This window comes from Ctenopharyngodon idella, chromosome 24 (assembly GCF_019924925.1).
Source record: "Ctenopharyngodon idella isolate HZGC_01 chromosome 24, HZGC01, whole genome shotgun sequence".
Classification (NCBI taxonomy): Eukaryota; Metazoa; Chordata; class Actinopteri; order Cypriniformes; family Xenocyprididae; genus Ctenopharyngodon; species Ctenopharyngodon idella.
This window is the reverse complement of record NC_067243.1, coordinates 811602-826468: the sequence shown is the minus strand read 5'-3', so window position 1 is coordinate 826468 and position 14867 is coordinate 811602. Positions and strand designations below refer to the sequence as shown.

The following is a 14867-nucleotide window of genomic DNA, read 5'->3' as shown; positions in this document are numbered from 1 at the left end:
TAAAAATAAAATTATAAACTCTAAAAATTCTTATCTAAAATTATAAACATTTAATATTTCAAGAGAATAATTTATATATAATATATTTTAAAGGAATCATTAATCATTAGGACTATTTTACTACAAACCTTGAGTGATCAGAGTGAGAGTCCAGATGAAGAAGGTGATTTTGTTCATTGTTGTTCTTTTGTCTTGTGTGATGATGAAGATTGTGTTCTGTTCTGCTCTCAGTCATGAAGTGTTAAACTCACAGCACTATAAACACTCTCAGAGCACTGAAGCATGTGTGACAATGCAAAGAAGTGGGCAGGATTTACAACAGACAAACTAATATACACTAGAGTTACAGAATATTGATTTACATTCTGACTGATGTTATTTTTAGTTAGTTCAGTAGTTTTATTTTTACTCTGACTACTGAGACACTGATGATGTGCAGATGAACGTCCATCTCACACCGTTCCCTAAAAGTGACAAAAATCCTGAACCTTTACAGAAAATTTGGGATGTTCTTAAAACATCTTCTTTTGGTAATGAAAGTGCTGCAGTTCAAGTTTCCTTATATGACTTTAAGGGGACGTTCCATATTGGTTATTCTAAGGTCACATAAGAACGTTACAAAAAGGACATTTGGGACATTAACAGAACGTTCCCATACGGTTCTCTGTTAGTCAGATGGGGATGTTTCGTTCGGGACTGTGCTGCTCCTGACCCATTTGGAAACGTTTAAGAAGTACCCTTTTCACCTATAGGTGAATTGAAATGTTTTATTAACAAAGTTCGGGAGGAGCAGGTTCAGATAATTAACCAGAGGTGGGTAGTGAAGCGGTTTCTCAGTGTTGGATGAAGTGGCAGTGGACCTACAGTCAATTAAAAGCAAATCTGCAAATGCTTCCTATTGTTTGTCAGCGATGAAGATCTTTATTAGTTGAACTGCGTATGCTGTCTGTGAACAATTCCACAGGTATCGATTTCATTTGATTTCAATTCATACAGCCAATAGCCGACATTTTACAACCAAGCAGATTATTACGTCACAATAACAAAGTATGTAGCATTTCTTGACTGTTTTTTTATGGATTTATACATTAAATAAGCTACCATTGTTCAGAGAGTATGAAATGAACACCCGCCGTCCCACGGTAATTTGTGGGTAGCTTATATTGCACAATGGCGGCGCCGGCGACCTGTTCGCTTTGAAAATGAACGCCTTTGCGTAGACACAGGCTGCGTCCGAAACCGCCTACTCAATGAGTAGGTACTTAATTTCAATAAGTACTTACTTAACAAGCGCTAAAAGAGTAGGTACTTAATAGCCAAATCTCACTGAGTATGAATGCGATCCGGACATAATCCGCCATGTTGGCGTTATCATGTGACCTACGACGTAATCACAAGCGCAACAACTTTAAAGATATGAGTGACAGGTTTAATTCATCCATCTGTAAATATCTTGATATTGATTAAACTTGCTTATTTTGTGGTCTTGTTGAAGAAACAGCTGCCCAGTAATTTTGTGATTGTAGTACAACTAATATGTTTTGGATCAATTTAAAGTTCTTATATTTTTAAATACTAATGTGACCCACAGTTTATTTTTTGTTACGAAAACCCAAATTTGCGTGAATATGTTGTTAATTTCTTCATTTTATATGCAAAAATGTTCATCCACAAGTAAAAGTGGCATAAATCTCCTTTACGTTTTCGTCTTTTTCTTGTTGAGTTAGCTCTATAGTTTCATCCCTCAGGCTTATAAATAATAAACAAACAAATACTTTTTATGCATTATGATGTATTCAAAATATTTAACCTCGTTATCATGCTTAATCTCAAACTATGATGTATACAAACCCATATTTGTTTTTTTTTGTCATTATTATTGTTCATTGTTACAGATACAACCATGGTATTTTCCCTGATCTTGTATGTAATTATAGGTCCTGCAATAAAAGTAAAGATATGAGCGACAGGTGCACTAACACCTCACAGCACCAGTAACTCCACAACCCTACCTAGTGCGGTTTTCCTCAGTGTTTGAAATGTCTGCACAAAGACGACGTCGGGCAGCTGCTCGAAGATCTCGCCTTTGAAGAAGACTGTAGATTTTATACTCAAAAAGTATAAACTACTTAAAAATTAAGATTACCCCAGAATGAATTGCATTGCTAGCCCACCCCAACACTTCTACACAATAATATTGATAAATGCTGACCAAAACTTAATTATATTACTTTTCGTTTTACTTCTTTAGTAAAACAAGCAAAATGTAAAGTTTTGTCATATGACATAGCTACGCATGAACACACACTAGACAATTACAGCTGATGTGAATACATCTCAATTTACAGTCAAGCAATGAATTAATGCATGAATTAATAAAATATATAAATTTACTGATAATAATAGCATAATTAATAAAAAAAAAAGTAAAAGAATTAATGAAAGTAACAATAACAATAAATAAATGCATATACAAGTCAACAGCACATGAAACAAAGCTTTATTCAAATTTATTGTTCTAACAATCACGTATTTGTGGGCGATGATCCCCACATCCTGCTGCCATCTCAACACAGCTGTGCCCATTCTGCAGCTGACCACCGTGAACACCTTCACCTGTCTTTGTCATCCATCATGTCCCTCACTGCTGCTCTTCTCAATGGGGACATCGTTGATCCAGAGGATGAGGAAGACCATGATGATGGACCCCTGAACCCCACAAACTTGAAGCAAGAGTGGGAGAAGATGTGTGGGACAATCTGGCTGCTCTCCATCAGCATGACTAAATAAACAGATTAAAACATTTTACAATTCATGTCAGCATTCTGTTTCTTGCCATATTTCCTTTCATATTTTTACAATTACAGGCTAATTTTTGTTGTAGCTTCATTACTTTTGTGGTGTAGTGGGTTAAACCGCAGCCGTCTCCACCAGTGTGTCCTTGAGCAAGACACTTTACTCCAGGTTACTCCACGGGGATCATCCCTGTAATAAGAGCACTGTAAGTCACTTTGGATAACAGCATCTGCCAAATGGTCAAATGTAAATGTGATTTTTGAAAATCCTTTTTTGTTAGTGTCTTAGGTACAAATGCTAATTAAAGCTGCTTATTTCTTAAAGTTTACTTTTTCAAGATACTATAATATAAATGCATACATAAATTTCATACAGTTTCTATTTGGGTGCATAAAGGGTTAGTTCACCCAAACATATGAATTCAGTCATTATTTACTCGCCTTCACGCTGTTCAATCCCTGTGTTCATTTTTTTTCTTCTTCTGAACACAAAAGGTGATTTTGGTCAAGTTTGTCCTGCTGGTTTCTGTTCATACAGTATCAGTCAATCGAGCCTGACTTCCAGAAGCTTCATGACATTATTTGATGATGCTTTTGAAGCTTATGAAAGTCAGGCTCCATTGACTGATACTGTATGAACAGAAACCAGCAGGACAAACTTGACCAAAATCACATCCTCTATGTTTTTTGGTCTTTTTCTAGATGCTCTTGCTGGCTCTGGGCTCACTGAGAAAGAAGAGACCACAGCAACATCCAGTCCAGATGAGGCAGTAAGGGCAGGAGGAGTGATGGAGGGTCTCATCCATGGCTCTACACCATTCCCAGGACCTGCTGTGGCTCTCCATCCTCAGTGCTCACACCAGTCTGAGGACATTTCACATCCTACAAAAGTGCACAAACATCATACAAAAGCAGTCATTTTAACAGCATAATGTCATCTGAATTCTGTATTAGAAGTAACAAAATGATCTTACTTTATATTTTTGTTCCAGGTTTTCCCTTTTTTTCCCCACAAATGCTGCCGTCACCTTGTCTTGCAGGTCCTGCTCCACAAAAGCTCTGCAGCAAATGTACAGACATCAAGAATCAGAAAAGTGCTGTAATAACTCTGTTTGAAATTACAATAATTAAAATAAACTACAACTTAAGATCTAAGTAGATTTTTTATTCATTTCTGTAGTATCGTCACTCAAAGCCTTTGATGGCACCATTCCTTCATCAGCCTCTCTCCACCGGATAAACACACGTGATCATCTGTCCCTGTAACATCAGACAAGATTCAAGTTTCCTCTGAGATTTATGTGCTCAATACTACATTTACATGTTGAGGTAGTTGATGATCTGTTAACTCACTTTTTATATGTTCCTTAATTTATCAACAGTACTAATGGACAAATACAATAGATAACTTATGTTTATTTTAGGTAGATTTATTTATTTACATTATTTTCATTCATGTAAACAGTTTTGACAACAGTGAATTCTACATAATAGCACACATACCTCACTCATAGAACATAATCCATCACTCATAAGTCATAATACTTACAGAAGATGTTCCTGTCAGATGTTAAATAAACATTTAGTAAGCATCTTTATGATGTATATGGTTCAGAATTCATGTAAATCCACTTTGGAGATGAACGTGTGTTTACTGAAGCTCCCCTGTTATCTATACATAATAAAACGTGATTTTACTGCAAAATCACAACTATACTAGCATCTTTGCACATTCAACAGATTACTCTACAGTAGCTCAACAAATGCGATTTTAACACAAGGAACCGTGTTTACTCACATTTGAAAGCATCCGCGCCGCTTTTCTCCTCCTTATTATTATTATTATTATTATTATTATTTTTTGTCGGATTGATAGGCTACTATTTGTATAACAATAATTGACCTACAAATACCATAAACTATAGTGTAGCAAAACTATGGTTAATTTGTGGTTACCATGGTTAACTACAATAACCATTTTCTTTTATTTGTAGTAAAACCATGGTTCATTTTTATAAGAGAGGTAAAAAATCTTTCGAGCTATTTGAATGCGTTGTTATAAGCACAGCTGCTTTGTGTACAGAGGTTACCAGGGAAACGGCTTTATTTCTTCTGTTCCAGCGCCACCTACTGTCAGAGAGTCGATTAGGCAAGGCAAGGCAATTTTATTTTGCACATTTCATACACAATGGTAATTCAAAGTGCTTTACATAAAAAGGAAACAAATACATAAGAATAAAAATGGAATGCATAAAAAAATAAAAATAACAATAAAAACAGAATACCACTATCTGGATGGAAGAGTCACATTTTACATTTTCATTCAGCCCGTTGCTGTTTTTCTGCAGACCGATGTGAAAATCGGCATGTTCTTTTCTGTTCTTTTCTTTTCTTATAAATAGCCTACATGAATACCATCAACAGATAGATTCTACATAATTAACATGCACGCACACACATCTTACATAAATCTGGGAATAGTAACAGTAAAGAAAAAGACAACTGAAGGACGGCATTATGATGGGATAAAAGCTAATAGAAAGTTGGGCTATACAAAACAAAAACAAAAAAAACCTGATGCCTTTTTGTCTGAGTCCGTTTCATCCGATGCCTTTTGGTCTGATGCCTTTTGGTCTGAGGCTGTTTCGTTCGATGCCTAATTGTAGAGACCTGACACCTGACGTCGTTTTTCCTGAAACCTGAAGACTTTCGGTCTGAGGCGCGATGCCGTTTTGTCCGATGACAGAAGCCTTTTAGTCTGAGGCATGACGCCTTTTTGTTGTATGACTGAGTTGTGAGGAAGTCCTAAAATGTACACCGTACTCCTGGGATAGAAAAGTATCCATCGAGGAACACTTCAGAATCTGGGCGGAAGCAGTAGGCCATCCGGGAACTTCTCGCCTACTCTTTTATTACTGAGGTTTAGGACATATTCGCTCGCCTACTGCTTTTCCCCTACTAAATAGTAGAGAAGTAGGCGGTTTCGGAAGCAGCCACAGTTAACCAGTTTACACGCGCCTGCTGAAATATATATTGGATTACATTTTGGAGAACAGACAGAAGAAGATCCGTCAATGTGTATTTGATCATTGTTTGTGTTCAGATGTTCAGCGGTTATGAGCGCGAGCACATGTAAAGAGTTTTCTCTCTTTCTTCTTTCAAATGTAGCTGTATATGTTATTATTGTACAAAGCAAAGGACATGCAATGATATTTGGGCTACAGATGCCAGAAATAAAGCTTGTCTCCTGTGTTTGTTGCAAAGATATCTATTTATGATAATTTAAATGTCTATCTAAATAATAACATGCTATTGTATTGTGTATATATATATATATGCATATATATATATATATATATATATATATATATATATATATATATATATATACATATATATATATATATAGTTACAAAGTAACTAGTAACTTGTTACTTGAGTAGTTTTTTCATTGGATACTTTTTTACTCTTCCTCAAGTAACTATTAAGATTATTACTTTTACTTTGAGTAAATATTTCTGTAAGCACTTGTACTTTTACTTGAGTACAGTTTTTGGATACTCTACCCACCTCTGTAATTAACCTAATTAGCTCAGGTGGAGAGGATTCAGTTAATCAACTTAACCAATGACAAGAGGTATAAATACAGCAGACTTACCTCTGTTCGTCTGACAGTTTATCAGCATCCCTCCTCCATCCCATCTGTGTAGAGAACTTTTGATTACCCGATGGGACACACTTATAGTGTTGCAAAAAATGCAAGTGTTTACAGAGTTTTTTTTTATTTTTATTTTTTTTATTATTTTCAATACTTTGCATTTTAAAATAAACTTCTAAATGTCTGTTCAGTGGTCGCTATGTAACTAACAGAAGACACAATATTAAAATTGTGCTGCTCCTAATGAAGTGATAGACAGCAGTTACAAATGATGTACAAAATACACGTAGCCTACTCATCTTTGCACCAATAAAATGTGCAACACTTTATGTTTTACTACCAAATTATATGTTATATCTAATTAATTTAACTTTGAGAGGATACAAGACCTGATTTTCGTCTCAGCAGGGAGAACATAAGTGAACTCCTGACAGTGCTGGAGATGGACAGGCATCATGGGTAGAGGCCAACTCTGGAAACCCTGGTGTTCCTGTTTTGGTTGGCAACTGGGACATCCTACAGCTTAGTTTGCAGGGCCTTTGAATGCCCCTACCAACTGTTCCTATTGTTATATTTATAATGTATGAAAAACGTCTCGGGTTACGTCTGTAACCCTGGTTCCCTGAATAGGGAACGAGACGCTGCGTTGAATCGCATTGGGATCACCTCTGCGTGATTACGTCTTGAAGCACTCGTGAAATCGAACCAATAGTGTGACGGGACGTCAGAGCGGGTGACGTCACGGACCAGGAAACTATAAAGCACTCCTGAGAACAAAGAACGCCAGCTTCTGATGTGGATGAAGCAGACGCTCACAGGTGCGCAGGGAGTATGGCTGAGCAACGCAGCGTCTCGTTCCCTATTCAGGGAACCAGGGTTACAGACGTAACCAGAGACGTTCCCTTTCATGGGAACATCGACGCTGCGTTGAATCGCATTGGGAACCCTATCCCAACTAGGCCATAGGACCAAGTGCCTGTCCTGTTAACTTTGGGACAAGAGCACCGCGGACCCCGGAGTGGAGCCCAAGTGAAGGTTGTAAAACCTAATAAAGGTGTGCTGAGATGACCACCCAGCCGCATCACAGATCTCGCTAATGGGAACTCCCGAGAACAAAGCTTTTGAAGCAGCCATACCTCTGGTGGAGTGTGCCCGGACAGCCAAAGGTGAAGACTGTCCGGACGATTCATAGGCAAGAGAGATGGCCTCGACCACCCACTTGCTCATTCTCTGCTTAGACGCTGGGCCCCCTTTCTTAGGGGACCCGTAACAGACAAACAACTGATCGGTCTTGCGCCACAGGGCAGCTCTGTGGACATAAGTGTCTAAAGCCCTCACCGGGCATAGCAGATTTAGTTTCTCCTGATCCGCATCTGAAAAGGGTGGAGGACAAAAGGCCTGCAGAACAATGGGCCCCGGGACATTGGTGGGGACCTTGGGTATATACCCCGGTCTATAATGCAGGAAAGCCTTGACCATTCCAGGCGCAAATTCCAAGCATGAAGGAGCAACAGAAAGTGCTTGTAGATCTCCAATTCTTTTGAGAGATGATATAGCCAACAGAAATATAGTTTTCAGAGTGAGAAACTTTTCAGATACTTCCTCTAAAGGTTCAAAGGGAGCCGCAGCCAACCCTTCCAATACAATAGCCAAGTCCCAGGACGGAGTTCTTGTACGCACAGCAGGCCTCAGCCTCTGGGTACCACGGAGAAAACGTATGACTAGGGGGTTCTTTCCCACAGAAATGCCCCCCAAAGGTGCATGATAGGCGGAAATAGCTGCAATATAAACCTTCAATGTAGAAGGGGATAGGCCATCCGAGAATTTTTCTTGGAGAAATTGCAGTACATGACTGATGGATGAGTGGAACGGGTCCACCTGAGATCGGCTACACCAAGTAGCAAACAGCTTCCACTTATATGCATAAAGTTTTCTCGTGGACGGAGCTCTGGAGTGGAGTATGGTCTCCACAACCTCAGTTGAGAGACCGGATTCTATGAGCTCGGCCCCCTCAGAGGCCAAGCCCACAGTTTCCACAACTCCGGGCGGGGGTGAATTATTGTGCCGCCCGCTTGAGACAGGAGATCCTGCCTGATTAGAATCTCCATGGGGGAGCTCTCTAATAGGGACACTAGATCCGAGAACCATATCCGGGTCGGCCAGAATGGGGCTATTAATATGAGATGGACCCCGTCCCAGCGAACCCTCTCCAGAACTCCTGGGAGCAGAGCAATCGGGGGAAATGCGTACAGACCCAGCCTCGGCCACGCCTGTACCATGGCATCCAACCCCAGCGGGGCTGGATGGGTCAGGGAATACCACAACGGGCAATGAGAGGTCTCTTTCGAGGCAAACAGATCGACTTCTGCACGACCAAATTTTTTCCAAACGAGCTCCACCACCTCGGGGTGGAGTCTCCACTCCCCGGGCCTCGGCCCCTGTCTCGACAGGATGTCTGCCCCCACATTTTGATGCCCTGGGATATAAGCTGCTCTCAAAGAGAGAAGCTTCCCCTGGGACCACAGGAGGATCTGATGGGATAACTTGCACAGCTGGCGAGACCTCAGACCCCCCTGATGGTTGATGTAGGAAACCACCGACATGTTGTCTGTGCAAACTAACACATGGTGGCCCCAAAGGTCTGGGAGGAAGTATTTGAGTGCTCGAAATACCGCCATCATTTCCAGCCGATTTATGTGCCAGGAACGATGATGGTCCTCCCAAAGACCCTGAGCCGAGCGACCACTCATGGTCGCCCCCCAGCCCGTGAGAGACGCATCCGTCGTTAGCATTACGCAACGACTAGGAGCTCCCAGCACAGGTCCCTGGGACAAGAACCAAGGCTTCTTCCACATAACTAAGGCACGAAGGCATCGCCGCGTGACCTTGATCATGCGGAAAGGGTTTCCCCTCTGAGAAAACCCCTTGGTCCTGAGCCACCACTGTAGGGGTCTCATGTGCAGCAGGCCAAAAGGTATCACGCTGGACGCAGCTGCCATCAGACCCAACAGTCTCTGAAACTGTTTCACAGTGAGTGACTGGCCTAATTTCACCCCTTTCACGGCTGAGAGAATGGCATTCACCCGAGCAGGAGACAGACGTGCCTGCATCGTGGTGGAATCCCAGACTACTCCTAGATAATTGGTAGTTTGTGCTGGAAGAAGTACGCTCTTCTTGGCATTGAGTCTCAGCCCTAACCTTCTCATTTGTGACAGAACTACATCTCGATGTTGAACTGCTTGTTGCTCTGACTGAGCTAGAATCAACCAATCGTCGATATAATTTAGTACGCGGATGCCCTGGAGTCTCAGGGGAGCCAGAGCTGCATCCACGCACTTCGTGAAGGTGCGGGGTGAAAGAGACAGGCCGAACCTTGTATTGGTAAGCTTCGCCCCCGAAAGCAAACCTGAGGAACTTCCAATGCGAAGGATGGATTGACACATGAAAGTAAGCGTCTTTCAGATCTATTGTCACAAACCAGTCCTCGGACCTGATCTGTGTAGTGATCTGTTTGAGTGTAAGCATCTTGAACTTGAGCTTTTGCACTGAACGATTTAACATGCGCAAATCTAGAATAGGACGCAACCCTCCATCCTTCTTCGGAACGATGAAGTAACGGCTGTAAAACCCTGACTGCTTGCTGGGAGGAGGAACCCTTTCTATAGCTCCTTTTTGCAAGAGTGTCATAACTTCTTGTTCCATAACCAGAGACTGCTCGGGACCCACCACTGTAGGAAGGACCCCTTTGAACTGAGGCGGGCGAAACCCAAACTGTATTTTGTAACCCTTTTCTATTGTGAGCAGCACCCATCGAGAAATATTGGGAAGACGTTTCCATTCTTCTAGAAATTCTACTAAGGGAACCAGCCTCTCGAGGCTGGCCTCTGGTGTTATTTGAGCATCTGATTCGGCGCCCTGAAGCGGCGCACCGGCAGAGAACAGCCGAATCAGACGCTGGCCGACCCTCCTCGGAGGGTCGGTGGGGACCGCTGCGCCCTGAAGCACACAAGGTGGCAGGGTTGGCAGAACGGCCCCTTGAGGGCACCGAAGAGGGGTTAACTTTATAGATCTTAATACAGGACCCTCTTCGGAGGGGGCTGCCCTCAGAAGTCCTGTGCCCCTGGCGTCAGGACTTCTTCGAAGCCTTCCTAGCGATAATGACAGTCCGCAGATCTGTCTTACCCTTGGAAGGCTTCGACTGCGTCGCCCGCCCCGGTCCCCAAGATCTTTGCGGGGGAGCACGGGTGGCGACACTTTGTTTTTGCTGCGCTCTATGCGCAGATGAGGAGCTGGTAGATGGCGGGGAGAGAGAGCGGCGAGGGAGGAACTTTTGAAAGGCCGCTGACTGTTTTTTGGCCTCCTGGAACCTCTCGACGACCGAGGTGACAGAATCGCCAAAGAGGCCCAGGGGAGACAGAGGCGAATCTAGCAGCACGCCTTTATCTCTTTCTCTAATGTCAGAAAGATTTAGCCATAAGTGCCTCTCCGCGGCCACCAGGGCTGCCATAGAACGGCCGATTGTGTGGAGATCGGGGAAGAACGGCAATCCCCGACGCTGAGGCTGTGACCGGGCGGACAAAAAGCGCTCATCTAACTTGCTCTTTTGCCGCATTTCAGGTCTTTCGGCTGGCCAGTCGATATTTAATTTGGCCACCGCCCGCGTCACAACCTCCAACAGCTCCTCATATGCTGGAGATGAGGATGGCGAGACCTCCCTCTCCAGCCTCGACGCTCATCACATCCAACTCCTCAGAGCTGGATAGATGAAGCGCCGGTGCCTCTCTCCTGGGGGAAGAAACCGCAGCGCGTGCTTCCACAACCAGGGGAGAGACACTGGATCTGGCAGGTGAGGGCCGAGATAAGGCTGGGCCCGTCTCTAACCCCTCCACCAGATCCATTTGTGAACCCCAGGAATGAAGCCGTCGCTGTGCTTCAGCAGCAGCGGGACCCGATCCCTGGGGAACACTCGCCGCAGCGCCTTCTTTCTCTTTGTCGAAGAACGCCCGGCGTGAACGGAGTATACGGAGCGTTAGCTTCTCACAATGCACGCAGACAGCTCCCTCGAGAGCTGCCTGGGCATGCTCCACTCCCAAGCAAGCAACGCACATCTCGTGTGTATCCCCGCCCGTGATGAAGCGAGGGCAGGGAGGAACACACTTGACAAACTGCTGCTTGCTTGTCGCCATAATAAGTGTCTTAACTTATAATATAATATATATATATATATATATATATAAGTGCTTGGTGAAACGAAAAACTGCTCTTGTCCTCGGACGAAGAGATATTCGTTTTCTGTATGTATAGCGGACAGACAACACCAAATAAGACACACGAAAACACAGAGCGCTGCTGAAGACACAGAAGCTGGCGTTCTTTGTTCTCAGGAGTGCTTTATAGTTTCCTGGTCCGTGACGTCACCCGCTCTGACGTCCCGTCACACTATTGGTTCAATTTCACGAGTGCTTCAAGACGTAATCACGCAGAGGTGATCCCAATGCGATTCAACGCAGCGTCGATGTTCCCATGAAAGGGAACATTCATTTTAACACACATAGGAATACAACACACCGTTATAATTCATCACATATATGAAAATAAATCCACAACTCACCGATTCCTCTGAATTAAGTTTTGTTAATCTTTTCTTCAGATCACACCACGAACTACATCAATGACTCCACTAACTTCAGCTCGACGCTCCGGATCAACAAGGCCATAATCATGCTGTTCACTTTTCATAATCAATATAGATGAAATTAAAAAATAATATTTTTTATATATATATATATATAATTTAAACATTAATATTAAACTAAATAGGCTACATTTTCTTTAACCCTGTTCACCGATCGCGCTGGTGATTCTGATGGATTTTTTCTTAATGACAGCGGAAGCAACTCGGTCATTTTTGCCCATACAGATAACTATTTTGCACATCAAGTTCGTACAGGGCCTCGCACCCCCCTTGCGACGGGTCTGGTTATAGTCTCACTAGTGTGCAGGTGGGGGTGGGGGTGTCTATTTTGCTCTTTTGACATTTTAGAGCGTCACCCCTTCATTGCTGTGCACTTTTTTTCTGCACAGTGGTTGATTTGTAGATGTACCACCAAAAGATTCTCTGAGTTTTTGTATTTTTTTCATATTTTACATTAATTTCCTATGGCGGTCATGTTTAACCGTGAAGGAAAGTGTGAGTTTTTTTTCCTGATCCTTTAACACATCTGAATCATGTCCAAGATTTTTGTGTTCACATAGCTAATGCGACTAAAGTCACCAAGTGTCATCTTATGTTAATCAAGTTAATTAGTTTTGTAATTAAAATGTTTATTTTGTAATTAGTATATGTGCTTGTGTGTGTAGTTTATATGTTTCATCTAAGATTGAAAGTCTATGTTTACATTATATAACTCTGATTGATTGGCGTAAGGCTCCACTTAGGACAAGATAAGAGCGCATGAGTGAAGTACAGCCTGATGCACTGATGCACTGTTTCATACACATCTTAAGAGATATGGTGGACATTCATACTAAATTTGCATTATTTTCCTGTTTTTACATCATGAAAATCTATAAGGCTTTAGTTGTATGTGGGACATATATGACATATATAATTGAAAATACATAAATATTATGCAATTTGTATATGTGGTTTTTGCAGCATATATGTTTTTTTTATAATATTCTGTTGGAACATATAAGAATCACAGATGTTTTTAACAAAACTTTTCCATATGGGAACTCCCTGAGCCTGGTTTCCTTCAAAATCCAAAAACATAAATTCACGAGTTCACACTTAAAAATAATCAGATATTAAATAGTATGCGTAATAGTATGCGTATTTGGCGTGCTGTCCGAGGAGAGGGCTCCGAGCTCGGTACACTACTGTGTCTATATATATGCTTTCACTCATGCTGATTGGGTAGATATGTTGATTACTGATTGCTAACAGCTGGCTGAAATGACGTGATGATTAATCAGATTATTTAAATGTTGCTTCTCCCAAATTTTGTTAATAAAACATCATTTGTGTGAATGTGTGTTTCCCTGAGTGTGGATGGATCCATGAGTTTCTTGGTGTCATTGGGCTAGATGTGGGGTTTCTGGTTTTGATATGCTTTACTTAAATAATAATAATAATAAAAATTCTGGCACAGTTTGGGACCAGTTATGGATGATTAATTGTCATTAATGCAGCTGTGGGCCAACACAGGACTGACATTTGTTGCTTTATGTGGACAGAGATAAAATGTTTAAATTATGACACAAATTATTAAAGCGGTTTTGTATGCTGCCTGGGAAGGGATGGGTTATATTAACGTTTGGGAATGTCACAGCATGCTGAAGCACACAAACACATGTGGACAATGATAATGTTGTGGCCACAAGATCATCTTGACCTCAAGATCCTATGTTGAGAGATCATCACATCAACAGTTGATCTGTAAGACACTCGTGAGATTCAATAAGACTGATGTTGATTTAGATGATCTAGTGTTGTTAGTGTTTGTCTGTGATCAGTGTTGTGTGTGATTGTGTTGAATGAGCAGCTGCAGTATCTCTCAGCTGTATCAGTGCATCACTGTGACGTCTGACTGACCGAGGTTTTTGTACCACTCTTTATCACTGTGTGAACACACGTTTACTGTTGATGCTGTGGTAACTCAGACAGTAATAATCTCCTGTATCTTCAGTCTGGACTCCACTGATGGTCAGAGTAAAATCACTGCCATATGTAGATCCACTGACACTGAATCTAGATGGAATTCCAGTATAAGGGTTGTTTATATCATGAATCAGGAGTATAGGAGCTTCTCCAGGTTTCTGTAAGTACCAGGCTAAGTCCTCATAACTTAGTGCAACATCCAAACTACACTCTATTGTAGCTGTTTGACCCTGTTGGACAGTTTTAACTTCAGGTTGAGTCAGAGTCACTCCTCTGGATTCTGAAGAAGAGAAAAGAAAAACAATTATTGTTTAAAACTACTACCATCATATACTTTTACAAGAACACCAAAACCAGAGTCAGTTTTTATCAGTCTTACCTTGAGCAAACAGTGTGAGAGTCCAGATGAAGAAGGTGATTTTGTTCATTGTTGTTCTTTTGTCTTGTGTGATGATGAAGATTGTGTTCTGTTCTGCTCTCAGTCATGAAGTGTTAAACTCACAGCACTATAAACACTCTCAGAGCACTGAAGCATGTGTGACAATGCAAAGAAGTGGGCAGGATTTACAACAGACAAACTAATATACACTAGAGTCACACTATGATCATTTACATTCTGACTAATGTTTAGTTTTAGTTAGTTCAGTAGTTTTATTTTTGACTCTGACTACTGAGACACTGAGGATGTGCAGATGAACATCCATCCCATGTAGGAGGGGACGTTCTCGTGACATTCCCTAAAAGTTCTCTA

At 41.7% G+C, this 14867-nt stretch overlaps 4 long non-coding RNA genes across 11 annotated transcripts in view; 2 read left to right on the top strand and 2 right to left on the bottom strand.

Annotated features, from left to right (window-relative positions):
- The window catches only part of LOC127506561 (uncharacterized), a 133278-nt gene that overhangs the window by 5962 nt on the left and 112449 nt on the right, over positions 1 to 14867 (top strand). The window lies entirely within an intron of this gene.
- The window catches only part of LOC127506612 (uncharacterized), a 57930-nt gene that overhangs the window by 26598 nt on the left and 16465 nt on the right, over positions 1 to 14867 (bottom strand). The gene's annotated exons all lie outside the window — the stretch shown is intronic.
- Positions 275 to 5369, bottom strand: LOC127506598 (uncharacterized). Of its 4 annotated transcripts, XR_007928073.1 has the most exons (6): positions 4594 to 5369; positions 4345 to 4467; positions 3770 to 4055; positions 3523 to 3677; positions 2894 to 2985; positions 275 to 2782 (listed from the first exon to the last, which is right to left on the bottom strand). It is a non-coding gene; the product is annotated as an uncharacterized LOC127506598 (long non-coding RNA). The 4 variants fall into 4 exon arrangements; XR_007928071.1 differs by having other exon boundaries at positions 3770 to 4467; XR_007928072.1 differs by lacking the exon at positions 4594 to 5369 and having other exon boundaries at positions 4345 to 4583.
- Positions 2819 to 3943, top strand: LOC127506607 (uncharacterized). Its single transcript, XR_007928088.1, has 2 exons — positions 2819 to 3001; positions 3498 to 3943. It is a non-coding gene; the product is annotated as an uncharacterized LOC127506607 (long non-coding RNA).